The sequence below is a fragment of the Ailuropoda melanoleuca genome, chromosome 8, assembly GCF_002007445.2.
Source record: "Ailuropoda melanoleuca isolate Jingjing chromosome 8, ASM200744v2, whole genome shotgun sequence".
Taxonomy (NCBI): Eukaryota; Metazoa; Chordata; class Mammalia; order Carnivora; family Ursidae; genus Ailuropoda; species Ailuropoda melanoleuca.
In genome coordinates, this window is record NC_048225.1 from 17,628,514 (window position 1) to 17,643,501 (window position 14,988).

Sequence of the window (14,988 nt, forward strand, 5' to 3'; positions counted from 1 at the left end):
GGTATGTACTCTTTCCATTTTTCTCTTCATTTTCTGAGTATAAGGTTAAGTTTGAGGGTCTATATTTTTCAAAACTCTAGTAGCTCTGCTTTGTAAATAAACGTTCAGATTAAGTCAATAAACTCACATGATTTGAAGACCAAACAGACCTGCATTTTGCCACTTACTGTGTTTAGAACTAAAGGTAAGATTTGGGGATGGAGGAAAAAAGATTTGGTGACCGGGGCGAGAGGTTGCAGAGAAAATAAGAGAACCTCAGACAGGAATTTTTGAGAAAGTTAAAGCTTTTCAAAAAGTATAAGAAACTTTATAAACATGAGGTCATAATTACCTATTCAGTTGACATTTTATTTAAGTGCCTATAATGAATTCTGAGTGGCAGTATGTCCTGGGGATACCCAAGTGAATATAACAAAGTCTTGGTGTTTTTTATTCTATTATTAGAATATCTGGGGAACACCCTCAGAATAGTAACCTCAAATGACCTGATGTATGAAAAAATTAGACTTAAGGGGGCTTTTTAAATGGATTTGCTTGATTAGAAAAATAAAAACGCTAAAGGATAAGGCTTAATAACTTTTAAAAAAGTCTACAATGTCATTTTAAGATGAACTTAGGTCAGCCAATATGAAAGCAAGAAAAGAAGAGTTAGCTTCAAGTTATGGCAGGAAAGAAACATGGTTTGGGGAAAAGATTAGGAAGAAAGAAGTTTTAATAAAACAGTAGGGCTGGTGATGGAATTCTTCTGCTGTTCTGCTAAAGGTATTTGGGAAGTGATTAGCTAATTCTCTCTCAATGGGTTTAAAGATACAAATACACGTGGGGTGCTAGCACAGTCATTTTTTTGAAGTTCCACTTCTAGAATTCTGTGAATGGTAACTAGGTGGATTAAAAGTCTGTTTTCTTCTTTATCCCTTATTTGGCTGATATGTCTTGTTCCAGATTTGGAAACTCATAGACATTGCTATGAAATGTATCATAGACCATGAGTCACTATGAAAAGGACAAGTGTGTAAATTGCCTTACCAGTGAAAAATCCTCCGCCTGTCCTCCCCTTTCTTTCTGGGACAAAAATTCAGTTTTTTTTTTTCTCTCTGATTCATATCCTGAGGAAATCAAATCACAAGATGGCTATGTTCAATAAAAAATATCTCCAACCCACTACACTTCGAGAATGTAAGCTCTTTTTAATCCAGATGTTCATGATCCTTCCAAGAAAGCCTTTTCTTCAGAAGAATTTGGTCCCATTTCAGATAGCTGAAAGAGTCAGAATGTCATTCATATGAGAAAGTTATGCAATAAGTTCCTTTATCCTGTCTAGAGAGTGTCTACCAGTGGCAGCGCACTGGTGTCAGATATACTAGGCATGTTTCTAAAGTAATAGTTGGCATTAATTGAATTCTTACTAGGTATGAAGTCTCATTCTAAGTTTCACATGCATTATTTCATTGAATCCATTTAATTCAAACTACTCCATGAGATAAATACTGTGATAGACCCCAATTCACAGATGAGGGAAATGAGCCTTAAAGAGGTTAACTAACGTGCTCAAGAAGATGGAGCAACACAGAGATGAGATTCAAACCCAGAGCTGTAGGACACTGGAACATAAACTGTTGACTACTCGCCTCATGTAGTCCTTGAAAAAAAATACATTATCTTCATTTTGTAGAAGACTGGGTGGCTCAGTCGATTAAGCATCCAACTCTTGGTTTCAGCTCAGGTCATGATCTCAGGGTTGTGAGATCGAGCCCTGCGTCAGTCTCCGTGCTCAGCACAGAGCCTGTTTGAGATTCTTTCCCACTCCCTCCCCTTCCTCCTCTGCTCCTTCCCCTGTTTACATGCTCGCTCTCTCTCTCTAAAATAAATAAATAAAATCTTTAAGGAAAAAAAAAAAGGAAAAAAATGGAATCTCAGAGAAGAGAAGTAACTTGATCCAGAACACACAGATTATTCATGCTTCTTTGGCCTGAGATTTGACACATGTCAGTTGGACTCCGACATTCACATTCTAGACATATAGACATTAAATCCACATTCATTCCTTGTATTCTTAAATCCATTCAAATAAACGTCAACTCCATACAGAGCACTGCACATGAGATTTTGAAGACGATATGAAAGATTTAAATACATTGTCCCTACCTCAAATAAACTTTAAATTCTAGTTGGCAGAAAAAATACACAGATGAATGGAAGGAGGTCAGCTGCAAAGCCCTGTGTCATCATAGGTAAAATCACATCCTATGAATTGAATAAATCTGAAGAGATGCAGAGGATATCAGAGATAAGAGGAGAAGAATGTTGACATAAAAAAGCTTCCGAGAGGAGGAATAAAATAAAACATACATCGAGTGGAGTTGATCCCATTGTCTAGTATTTTCCTGACTATTTTGTGCGTAGGAAAAAAAAAAAAAGGATGCTTTGTAGAGCTTATGGAAGGAAAGCACAATCTTAGCACTTTTTAGAAAGAGTCTTTTAAAGATATGGCTCACAATCACAGAGCAATGGAAAGACTGAAGAAGAGGAAAGGATATTTCTGTGATTACAGCTAAAACTACTGGCTAAAACTATGGGCTGTTACTCTGTCTCTTGGCGAGTAGGTTTCCATCGGGTCCCATCAAATACAAACTATAATAGTTATAAAATCACACCCAGACTCATTCTTTACAAAGGAAAGAAAAAGGGCAGAGGGGAAGGAGAAGAAACATCAACCTCAACATTTTCAAGGGATTTTCCATGAGATCTATCCAGTCTAATGGAAAAGAAGAAAAACTTTTTTTCTGAATTAATCTTGGAAATGGAGTTTTACTGGATGAGCGGACCAGAAGACTGATTGCTTATTTTAGCCCCCCTTTCCTGGAAACCTCTCATTTAATAAAGTATGGGATATTTAAGAGAACCACTGGGATCAAAACTTCTCTAAGAACAGCATTTTCCAAACTGTACTGTGGAGGAACAAGAGGTACTCAAGATGCTTATGAGTATTACTAAGTAAAACAGCCCTATAGCCAAATAACTCTGGGAAAGCGGAGTTCAATTTTTTGCAGCCTTCGGTATGTTAATGTGCCTTTTGTATCTCCAGTGGGGACGTAGTCAGAATGTCTCAACTTGTTTGACCTAAGACTACCTTGCTATGTGGTGGAACTTGTGTTAACATCTCATAGACCTAGTGTTCCAAGAAGGGGCCGGGTTCTCCTTCCTCAGGTAAGTTTTAGAAAGGCAGCCATTACAAGAGTTAGGTCCAGGTAGATCGAACCATGGGTGCAGAGAGAGGACTACCAACTGGTCATGTCTTTGACCCCCTACCTGGGAGTAATGAGCCTCCACTTCCAGGTTCTGAACGCTTACCACCAAATGAGAATGAGTGACAAATCTCAATGCCTTATCCCATGCTTCTCAGGGCCACCCTCACAGAAACATAGTAAAGCATTAGAGCCATTCTGACTCCTGTAAGGATCAGCTCAGAGTTAGCACTGGTGGGAGATGTGGGCAACAAGGCTGGTGTTTCTTTCCACACAATAGGCAAGAACATTGGAGAACTGAAGGAGCACATGGAGTAAAGATTATTCACCGATTTGCCTGAATATATGGAGTCAACTAAATTTTAGTATTTCATCCGTAATCTTTGGGATACACCCAAAGAGTTCCGATTCCTTTAGTGGGTCATTCTGCATCTGTTGGATGTACTCACCGGCCTTCTCCCACACCTGGGCAGAGATAAGATGGGCTCACACAGAATATAATGGGATTACATGTTTTTGGGTCCTTTGTATGAGTGCGGCTCTTTAGGACCCTTCAAGAGGAGGAGACCATGGCACTGAAGGGGAAGTTTTACCTCATAAGGTTCTGTAGCTAGAAGGAAATCCTTAAGCAAACCTGCCTACAAAAAAGCAGTTCACTTAGTAGAGAGAACACCTGATAGTCACACCATCCAAATGTCTTAATTCCTAACATGTCACATGTCCAGCTGGGTCCGACCATGTACCCTGAAGCAGTGTTTCTCTGCCCGATCCTCAGAATCAGCAACATATAAGAAGCCATCATCAACTCATTAACATGCATTTTGCAATCGCATTAACCAAAATTTTAAGCCAGAAAGTAAAATTAACACAACACTTAACATGAATATTGTATCTTTCCACATAACTATATTTATGTCTTTTCAGATCTTTGAAATACTCTTGTCAATTAAGAGCTCTTTGTTTTAAAGATAATCAGATTTAAAGAATAACAAGTTTATGAAAGGCCATACAGTTTACTAAGTACTTTCATTCACATGTTTTATTTTATTCTCAGTATAATTCTGAGATTCTTCGTTTTATGATAGAGATTGAGAAGTTATCACCAAGCTAGTACCTGGCAGAGTGAGACAGAAACTCAGACTCTCTGATTTCAGATGTAGAACTAAGTCTCCATGAAGTGAATCAATACCCACATTTTTTGAAGGATTTCCTTTTCAAGTCCACGGTTATCTCAATCTTTCCATACTTCTAGTGCACTGTATTGTAAAATTAGGACTTCATTGGAAGGTTATTTTCCAGTTATTTCATGTATCTCTGTCTTATCTATGCCATCCAAACATAAGCCTTTGATTACATTCCACTTTCAGGCATCCCTGAGCTTCGCGTAGGCTACAGCAAAGAACACTCCCCTACCCCCAGACCCTACACAAGCAGGCTCAATCTTCCTATTCAGTAGGACCCAGTACAGCCCAGGGGGGGCCCTTTCTACCTCTTGGAAACTTTGTCTGGCCTTCTCCACCCCGTCCTTGTTTAGGGAGGAGACTACCCCGTGTGCTATGCACTCCTGTAACACCAGCTCAGATGCCTGTGGTGGATCCATCCCATGCATTGCACTGCGACTGTCTGTATATCATATTTATCATGTTTCCCACTTGACCTTGATCGTTTTGAGAACAGAGATTTTGGGCTACTTCTCTTTCAATCCTCCGAACCTAGTACACAGTACGCTGCCAATAATTAATAAATAAATAACCCAATAGTAGATAAGGTAACCCAGAACCAATTAAGGCAGTTAGTGTCTTTGAGGAATTTCCAACCTCCCGGGGGAGAAAAGCCTGTCAACAGACCATGGCGAGCACCATGAGCAGCTCTATAGCCCAGTACAGATGGGTTCCAGGTGCTCTGGGAGCACAGACAGGAAGGCATGGTGCTGCCCAAGCAGCCAGCCCTCGGAGACAGTGAAGCTGAGCAGGGCCTTCAAGAAGAGTAGAAGGTCACCAGCCTATGTGTATGGAACGAGAGGAGGAGGGCGGGAGTGGGGAGCAAATGGGGACGGCAGGCTTTAGCCGAGCTCTATATTGTTGGCTATATAGCAACCCCTTCTCTGGGTGAGCTGCCCCTCTCTCCAGCCAACCTCCTGGTGCTAAGAGGAGCCACCAGTCATGGAATTTTGTTTTCCTTTGCACAGGGAACTTTCCAGAGGTCTTACAAACTTCACCCTCCCGGAGGAAGCAGATGAGAGAGAATAAAACTGACCCCGAGAGAGAAGCTGAAGACAAAGTTGGAGGAAGTGTGTCATGGCAGCACCCGAGTCCCTGATTCTGGTAATTTCTGGAGTCTGGTGTGCCCCTGCCCTTCCAGAATGTGGTTTTGGACCTGACCTAAATCAAGATGGGTTTCTGTCGCTTGCAAACACAGAATCCTGATCAACACCAAGACCTTAAAAAATTTTCCCACAACAAGCGCAGAGATAGGCACAGAGTAGCTCCTCTATATTTTATTCTTCAGATGGACCCTTTCCATCATCTAGTTCCATCCCTTTATTAAGATGGCGACACAGGCTTAGGCGCCTTTCCAAAGCCACCCACCCCCATACTCAAAACAGAGTCTACACTAGAACCTGAACTCTCTTCCCAAACAGTGTTCTATTTACCACAGACTGCTTCCTTGCCATTTGCTGGCTAATTAGCCTTAAGGTAAGAGGTGATCTTGGGATTCATCTGTGCTAAAACCAAATAAATGAATAAATAAAAATGGACAAAGACTTCATGATACGAATATGAGGTGATGACATTGTTTTTTAATTCATTCAACAAACCACCCCTGACATGCACCTGCCGCTGTGGTGGGCTGGTATTTGGAAACAAACAAGGCATGCTCCTCGACCTCAAGGAGCTCACCAAGGAGAGGGAGAAACAGCGCAGCTTACCAGAGCTCATGCGCCCTCAAGTTAGCCATCTGTGGAAATATATGCTTATGACTTTTGCAATTGCTGCTAAGTCCTTTTTGAACCAGTTATGAGCCAAACAAAAATGTCACCTCATCATTTCAGAGCTGCATTTAAATTCATTTTTAATCAAAAATGGTATCATTCAGCAGGACCAATTAGATATGGCATTTGGTTTTTTGAAAATGCAAAACATCCTGCAAAGACAAGGATTTCCCCCTACTAAATATATTCAAAAGAATATGCTATAGGTTCTGAGGTCTCCTGTAAAAGAGGCGGCTCAGAGATGTTGTGCCCAAGGCTAGGCAGTTTCACTACCCCGAAGGAAACTATATTCAGGATGGGCAAACTTTTACGTATTGTTAAAATAATGAGTTCTAGAATTTATATTAAATTTCCAGACAGGCACATATGTGCCCAGAGGCAGGTGCCAGGATCACCTTAAGTCACCTTGAGTCCCTTCCAGCTCTGTGATTCTGCAATTGCTTGTACTGGTTCTCTCCAAGTCTGTGATGGGCTGAAGAGCTATTCCTGTCCTAGTTCTTTCCTTATATAGGTCAAATCCCATTCCAACGAGTACCATAACAATAACCACCTCATGGCCTGGTTACTTTAGACAACCTGATAAAATGAGAATCAAGCATGACCTCCAAGCCAGAGTTGGCTGTTACAGAATTTGACCTGAATATTATTTAAGCAAGGAGGAAGCCAGTGTATGAAGTTTTTCTCTTTATGGCGCCGGGCCATTGCAGAACACTCAGATGGAAGGTACAGAAAAATTGTCAGTGAGTCCAAACCACAGCACTCGGCTTCCTGATGGACACTGAAAAATCAGAACGTCTGGGGACTCGATTCTATGAGTCTCTATGTGAGAACAGTGTCCATTTTCTGCCTGTCAACTCCAGCCAAAGAATATCAGGGCAACTTGTCTCTATAAGCCCTCTTGTCATATTGAGTACCCCCAAACCTGAGGCTTCTCTCTCCATTCTTTTCCCATAGGGCTGGATTCACACTTCCTTTTGTCTGTGTTCTTCTTTCTTGGAGCGAAGTGCTAGTTTCTGCTCTCTGAAATGTTCCTCTACAAGAATGTAAACTCCCTGAGGGTAAAGATTTCCTTGCTTGGTTCCCAAGTGTATTTAATATTTGGATCTTCTTTCTAGAATGAAAACTCCACAAAACCACGAAATCTCACATCTAGAACAAAGCCTGGCATATAGGAAGTGCCTGAAAATTATTTATGAAATGAATGAATGATTAAATGATAAACAGTCATTGTTTAGGACCTAATGCCAAGGCCACCCTTCCTCTCTCAAAGCAATTAGGGGTCTTTCCTCTGACCCTCTGGCACTGTTTGCATTTTTGAAATCATGACATTTGTCAGATACTCTACCTCTTCTTTATGCTCTATCTGTTTTCCCAACTAAACTGGAGAAGATTTTAGGGCAGGAACTATGTTTTATAACTCCACGTTCTCTGTGCCTAAAACAGTAAGAGTTCAATAAATGCTCAAGGCTTGAACAACCAAAAGAATGAATAAAAATATTTCTTTTATAACAATGAACACTGAAGAATTATGATTTAACATCATACCTCAAATTTTGCCTGGACTCCAGAGCTTTCCAAGCTGAAGAAGCCATGAGTCACTGGGCTTGGAGGGGAGGGGTGTTTGTTTGTGGAGGGCTTCTTTCCCGACCTCGATGAATCACACGTATAATCACCCCAACTGCATCCTGTCTGGGGAAGTAACCAAAACCCCTATTTCTGGCCCCAATGGCTTTTTGGTTTTATGAGTAAATGCCACTGGCATGCCATTAAATAAATGCCCTCAGAAAGCCCTCAGCCAGGGCTATAACCTCCGACAGTCAGGTTATAGAGGAGAAGAGGAACAGTCTCACGAGGGGAGCCCAAGATGAAGGTGTAACCTTCTTCATCCCGCCTGGCCCATTACTCTAGCTGCTCACTGGTGACCTGGCCTCCGAGGGCCCATTACTCTAGCCGCTCACTGGTGACCTGGCCTCCGAGACCTTTCCAAACATCTGTTACATCTTTTCCCAAATCACAGGTATGATCACGCGATTCTCCTGCAGAAAAACGTGGACTGACTGTCATCATCCACATAGTAAAGACCAAACTTCTTAACCTGCATTTCAAGGCCCTCTAGAATCTGACTCTGACCTTCTTCACCAACCTTATCTTCCTCTAATCCTGTGTAACCAGATGCTTCAAACAGAGGGAATGGCTTTCTGATCTCATACAAGTCCTCCGCTTTGCTCTATGACTTTGTTCTCTCTGCTTGCTCCTAGAATGCCCACCTACTTCCATTTCCTAATGTCTAAAACCCATATGTTCTCGGGTCTCACAAAATGCCACTTCTTGCACAATATCTTCAGTGACTGTCTAATAAGGAAAAAGAACTTCTCCTTGGAGCATGCTCAGGTTTTATTTGTACTTCTATTCCGTTGTTTATTCTAATTTGTATTATAGTCGCAAATGCACACGTTCCTTTCTCTAATGAATCAGTTCGTAGAATATCTGAATCTTTGTCACCGTGATACTCCTTCCACTCCTCGCGGCACCTCCCACAGTAGACATGCCAAATAAAGGTTGGTTGAGTGGAAAAACTGAAAGAGCTCAGTTGTTTCAATCCCTATCTGTGGCTTGGAATCTTCAGGGAAGGTGTGCCATAGGAGTGTCTTATTCTCATCTCTCTTGTTGTCTTCCTGACTTTCATTCCAAGAAAGCATAAGATTAAGAAAGTCTTTGGTCACTGCAAACAATGTGTTTTAAATCTATGGATCTCAAAGGCAAGGTCTTCCTTTCAGGCTTCCTTGGTCCTAGTATCCAGCACCTCACGGCCCACCTTGCTAGTATATGAAATGAGCTCAGGGGGGAAAAGTATGATTTTGATAATAAACCAAGTAAAAGCATCACGTAATTAAGAGGGGATTTGCCATTTCAAAAAGCAAATTAAAAAAAAAAAAAGATAGCATATTCCAAAAACAAAGACATCTCTGTTTCTGGTTGTTGCAGAATATCCATGCCACAGTGCCAATTTCGGGGCGGATACATTCCTTCAGTATGGATAAGTGAGAGTTGAGGCAATAAAGCTTAGCTTTGTTTGACTGCAAAGCATTTTTTCCCTCCTTTCTGTTTAATAGTATTGCTCTGATGATGAGAAGAGGGACGTAGAAGGAGAATGAGTGTAAAATCACCTAGACCAAGGTCAGATAAAGAAGGAACGGAATGTCAAGAGTATCGCTTCCTCGCCTATCCTATGGCAATGACCACATCCGGGTGGCTGAAAGAGACAGGCAACCGTGACCACATCTTGAGAGCTTCCTCCTCCACGGCTGCTATCACGGCAGCCTTCTGGGCAGCGCCCTTCCCTCTTTGGAGGTCAAGGTCTACCTATCCCAGTTAATGTCCGAAGGGCCATGGGAAAGTTTGCAATGCCTTCATCAGTGATAGGAGGATAATAATACCCGTTACAAAGTAACACGGTAAGACGTGATAAACCATAAAGTGCTGCTCAAATATTAGTAGGTGCCGTAAACTCAAAGATAACTTTTTTTTCATTACCCTACAATGGGAGTTGGTACACTTTTTCTGTAAAGGGCCAAATAATAAATATTTCAGGTCTCTGTTGTGGCTACTGGACTGTCTTTGTCGTAGGCCAGCAGCCACTGACAATGTGGGAATGGAGAGCTGTTCTTTGTTCCGATAAAACTTTATTCGCAGAAACAGGTAGCAGACTGGATTTGGCCCATGGGCTGTATTTGCAAATCCCTGCCTTACATCTTTGGACAGAATGAACACCAGAGGCAGACAGAGGGGCGCATCTAAAATCTTTCCTGCTGTGAAGAATGATATTATCAGTTTTTCTGAGCAATTGTTCTGAGATTTTCAGACGTCTCTTTCAGGTACTTTTTGAAACAGAGTTTCTGTTTCAGACATTCATCTTCGTTACCATCAACATCATTTTGTACCTAATCTAGAAGTATTACCAGATCCCTAGTTGACCACGTCTACCACTTGACCACACTCTCTTCTGGGAAAGACAGCTCTGATTATTGTTAAAGAAAATATCCATCATACTTGTGGTGAAAGGTCACTACATTTTTTTAACAAATTGGTCCTTTGAGCAAGATGAATTTTAATGGATTGGTTTATTAACCTAAAGGTTGAACCAGGCTGAGAGTAACTGAATGATTTGTTCATAATTAGTATTATTTGTAATTATTTTACTTGGGGAAAAATATCACCTTAAATGTCAGGATGTTTTTTTTTTAATTGCTTCAGATGAGATTCAAAATAATTGACTTTGCAAATGTATTTTAAAAAACTCATTTAAAAATATCTGAAGCTGCCGAGCGTCTGTCTGGAAGAGGCGGATACCAATATTCATTACTAGGAACAGGGCAGAAATTGATCCACGATTTTTTTTAACCACATGAATTGTGTATTGCGGTCACTGTTGGGCTCTAGAATTCCTGAAATGCTGATACGGTGCGGTACTCATTCCTCTTCCCCATTAACTGTGCTCTCAGAGTGAGTATGCTGTATGCATGTCAGCTTATGTGTTTTACTCAAATACACATTTGCGTATATTTTGTATTAAAAGGGGAGTAAGTACCTGCTGGAAAGAAGCAATGTATACAGGTGTGTAGTGGCTTTAGAAAAATACAGTTCGTGGACATATTATGCAGCTATGCACATGATTTAGAGAGGACACCAACTTTTTGAAGGCGAGCAGCTATATGACTTAAACTTCGCATTTCTATCGATAGTTAATTTATTAGTCAGTTGGGAGAGAAGAAAAGAAATAGGAGAATCTGTGAATATCGGGGGGAAGACAGCTTTTATTTTTTTTAAAGATTTTATTTATTTATTGGATGGAGAAAGAGGCAGTGAGAGAGGGAATACAAGCAGGGAGAGCGGGAGAGGGAGAAGCAGGCTTCCCGCTGAGCAGGGAGCATGATGCGGGGCTTCATCCCAGGACCCTGGGATCATGACCCAGGCCAAAGGCAGACACTTAAGGACTGAGCCACCCAGGCGCCCTGGAAAGATAACTTTTAAAATAATTAAGGTAGTGAAATATGGGGAGGTCGCTAGTAAGGAATGCGCAGCAGAACAATGATGATGCCTTATAATGATATAATGCTGTAGGGTCACAAACTTCTGGTGTGTTCGGGCACAGTCTCACGTGTGCCTCACGTGTACAGCTGGATGCAGTAAGAAAGGGTAGCAGCAACTCCATCTGACAGATGGAAAGAGAAGGCTCAGGGAAGAGTCAAGGGATTTGCCCATGGTCCACACTACCTTCCCCGCACACCACACTGCTTCTGGAACCCAAAGAAAGGATGAATGTGTCCACAGGTATCAAAGCCAACTCTAGCCTTCGAAGGTCAATGGAAAGAGCCTGACCCAGAATGTAGACCCTATTTTCCCATCTGAGACATTTTAATGAATAAGTACTGAGTAGTCAGGAAAGACTATTCCAGGCAGGGAATACGGCGATAGGATTATAAACACAGCCTCTTATTTGCTTCTTCCAAGTATAGTCTGATCATGTGCCTCAGATACATTGTGACATTTACTTGAGCAGCACAGTGTCGAGGACGTAGACAAACCACTCGTCAGATAACCAAGCAGACACCATCAATCATCACCTGCATGTTTGCGAACTAGAAACGTGTAGCCGAGGCCGGGAGAGGGAACATTTGAAGGTGGCTAGAGGGGAAAGAACACAAAGTTTCCCACTTATCTGCCAAAGAGCTTACTCTAAAAAGTGATGTGGCAATTAGGGGTCATGTACTGAAATTTTCCCGCAAATAGTACACACATGTTCCTCCAAAGCTCAGTAGGAAAATACCCCGCTGAGAAGCGTAAGGGTATATTAACTGATTAATTATTATTAATGCCATCTTTTATTTAGCTAGCAATTATAATCTATTAGGAGCATTTATTCACATTATCTTACTTATTCAATCCTCAGAAAAATCCTATAAGGCTCATCAGTAATATATTATTATCTCCCTTTTATAGACAAAGAAAAAGGGGATTCTGACGTCTCCTCGCTTAACCTAATCTCACTAAGTGGCAGAGTGAGCACTCTGACTCCTGGTCCATTACCCAGAGCAACCGCGGGAGGCTGCAGGAAGAAGGGGAACGTCTGAGACAGTGGTTGGGAGCAGAGCAAACCCGAAAAGGCCATCAGACCAGAATTCCTCCCAGTTCAGGAAGTCCAGAGTCCGCAGTAGGTGTGGCTATGTGGCACACAACCCCACGGCTTCCATGGACTTTCAGGCATGTACCTACTCACTTTGAATCTTCTTGTGCAGCGGAGCCCTGGCTCTTGGCCTCAGCCTCTCATGTCCTGTGAAGTTTCTGGGCCGCAGAGTTGGAACCAACTTCAAACTAGTTTGAGTCTCTGAGTCAGTTCACAAACCCTCCCTCTGCAGCCCCGGCTCCGCGCGCGGTCAGCCTTTTGCATCACATCCGAAGAGCAGTTTTGTTCTTTTGCACTCCTTTGGGGGCTCCTCCCTCTGCTCTCCCTCAGTCCTCTGCACTGCCTTTCCCCCCCTCAATCTCTCCTGACCACCCTGTGTCTACTCCCCCACCCTCCCACCGTCAGAGGCTCTGTGCCTCTCGTGCCCCCCTCCACGCCCCGTGAGCCCCTCCATCGTCCTCTCCCGGGCACCTACCTGGCCTCTGCAGCCACAGGCACCTCCTTGGTTCTGCCCTTCTGAGGCCGCCGGCCTTCCATGCAGGACCTGGGAGCCATGGAAGTCTTCAAGCTCTTTGTTACTTTTCCTCCTTCGTTTATCATGCTAGGTAATTAACAACAAACAGTAAAAGATGGCATCAGCTGTGGTTCTCGGCTGCAGCCTCCAGAAGTGTTATCTCAAACCCCAACATTGCAACAAAGAAATCTCACAGTTGGGTCAAGCGCGAAAATCAGAGGACAGGAGGAGAAAACTTCAGCTTCCAAAATTCCACTGCCCTCCGAGGGCTCCCCCTTGTGGGAGATGCGGGGCATGGCAACGCAGGACCCAGCTGGGCCTGTGCCTCTGAGGGAGGAGAGCCAGTGGGCAGAGTGCATGCACCCCAGGGGTGTGGAGTTCGGCTCCAGCCGCCAAGAAGGGCCTCTGTGTGAGGTGCAGGGCTGAGACCCTCCATAATTAATCAGAGGAATATTCTGGGGAGACAGAGCTCTCCGTGCCTGGAGGTCTCTGAGTCCAGGTGAGTGTGGCATGAGTCACGGGCTCGCACAGCGTATGCTCTGTATGGGAAGTGGTGATTGGCAACCATTTGCCTCCGCTTCTTGTCCAATTCCCTCACCGGCACAAATGTATCATAAAGTCGGACATTCACCTGGGGCTGTGCTGCAGAGACAGGCGTGGTCTCCGCCGTCTGAGTAAAGAGTGAAGGTCCAGTCTCCTGGACTCTCACCAGCGTGGGCACGCAGCCTTTTGGAGCCCTGGCAATTTACCTCTTCCCACCTTGATGGAAACGGACTGTATGTCCAAACAGTATCTTTCTCCGGAGAGATACAGTCTCATTCATTCTCCCCTACCCCGGCAGGCAGGTAGGAAATCAAATATATTAATTACTTTTTCTGCAAACAGAACCAGAGGCTCATGCAACCGAGTAAGGTGTCCAAGGCACTAGGAAAACTGTCAGTGGAGCTAAGGGCCTAGCTTTCCTGCTTTCCCCCTGCCCAGTGTGTCTAGACTACGGGCTCTGTCTCTGGAGAGAAGGGGAAATGATGCTCACTGACCTTCCTCAGTGCGGGGCAATGAGTGGCACCATTAAGGAGCATTGATTGACTCCCCAGCCATGAGGACGGTGTGCTGGGTATGACACAGATAGAGAGTCCCAGACAGAGCCCGCAGGAGAGAATTCGTCATCATGTCGAATGCAGGGGAAACAAGCGATGGCCTCTTGGGAAGCTCCTTATTTCCCAGAACTGGGGACTGGTAGTGGGGACTGAATAAAGACACTGCAGAATGACCACGGTGCTCTGGCCAGAGCTCGCCACGTGGGTTGTGACACATGATCTTACTCCACCATCATACCAGTTCTGAGACCTTGCTTGTGAAGTTAGGTTAACTCCATTTTATGGATGAAGAAACTGAGGTCACAGTGGTTAACGGACCATGAAATAAGTGGCAGAGATAGGGATGAGACCTACATCTATTTAAGCCTAGAGCTCTTCTCACCATATCACATTGCCTCAGCGACTCGTCTAGTTGTCCTGGCAAGGGAGCTCTGGCCGGGGGGTCAGCATAAAGCATCTCATCTTAGTTTCAGCAAATGCAATCTCGAGCTGGTTCCTACTGATCCTTATTAAATTCCACTAGCTCCCGAATGTGGGTAGCAGCTCTGTACCAAGTCACGTGGGAAGACTGAGCTTGGAATAAAATCATAAAACTCCATGTATTAAAAACCTTCTTCACGGGCTCTTTCTCCATAAGCAATGCAGACACTACAGACATAAAGACAAAACAAACACCCAAGACAAAAGGAGCTATGTGCCACCAAAAGGACGATGATGATAAGTTGATTCGTGATACGGTTACTGATCATAGACTCCAGATCTGTTTCTCAGACCTATATTGGGCTCTGGGCTAAATATGAAAAAAAGCAACCAGCCCCAAAGACACTTAAACTTCATTATAAACTCAAGTCAAGTATAAAACAGCAATAAGGATTTGGAGAATTCAAGGAAAGCTGCAAAAACAAACAAACAAACAAAAATCCCGTTCATGCAAATGGATCTAAAACTGAGGACTT

The 14,988-nt window shown here is 43.1% G+C and overlaps 1 long non-coding RNA gene across 1 annotated transcript in view; it reads right to left on the reverse strand.

Moving 5' to 3' along the window:
* The window catches only part of LOC117803332, a 236,440-nt gene that overhangs the window by 35,112 nt on the left and 186,340 nt on the right, over nt 1–14,988 (reverse strand). The window contains exon 4 of the long non-coding RNA XR_004627056.1: nt 12,897–13,022. This is a non-coding gene — a long non-coding RNA (uncharacterized LOC117803332). The remainder of the gene's footprint in view (nt 1–12,896; nt 13,023–14,988) is intronic.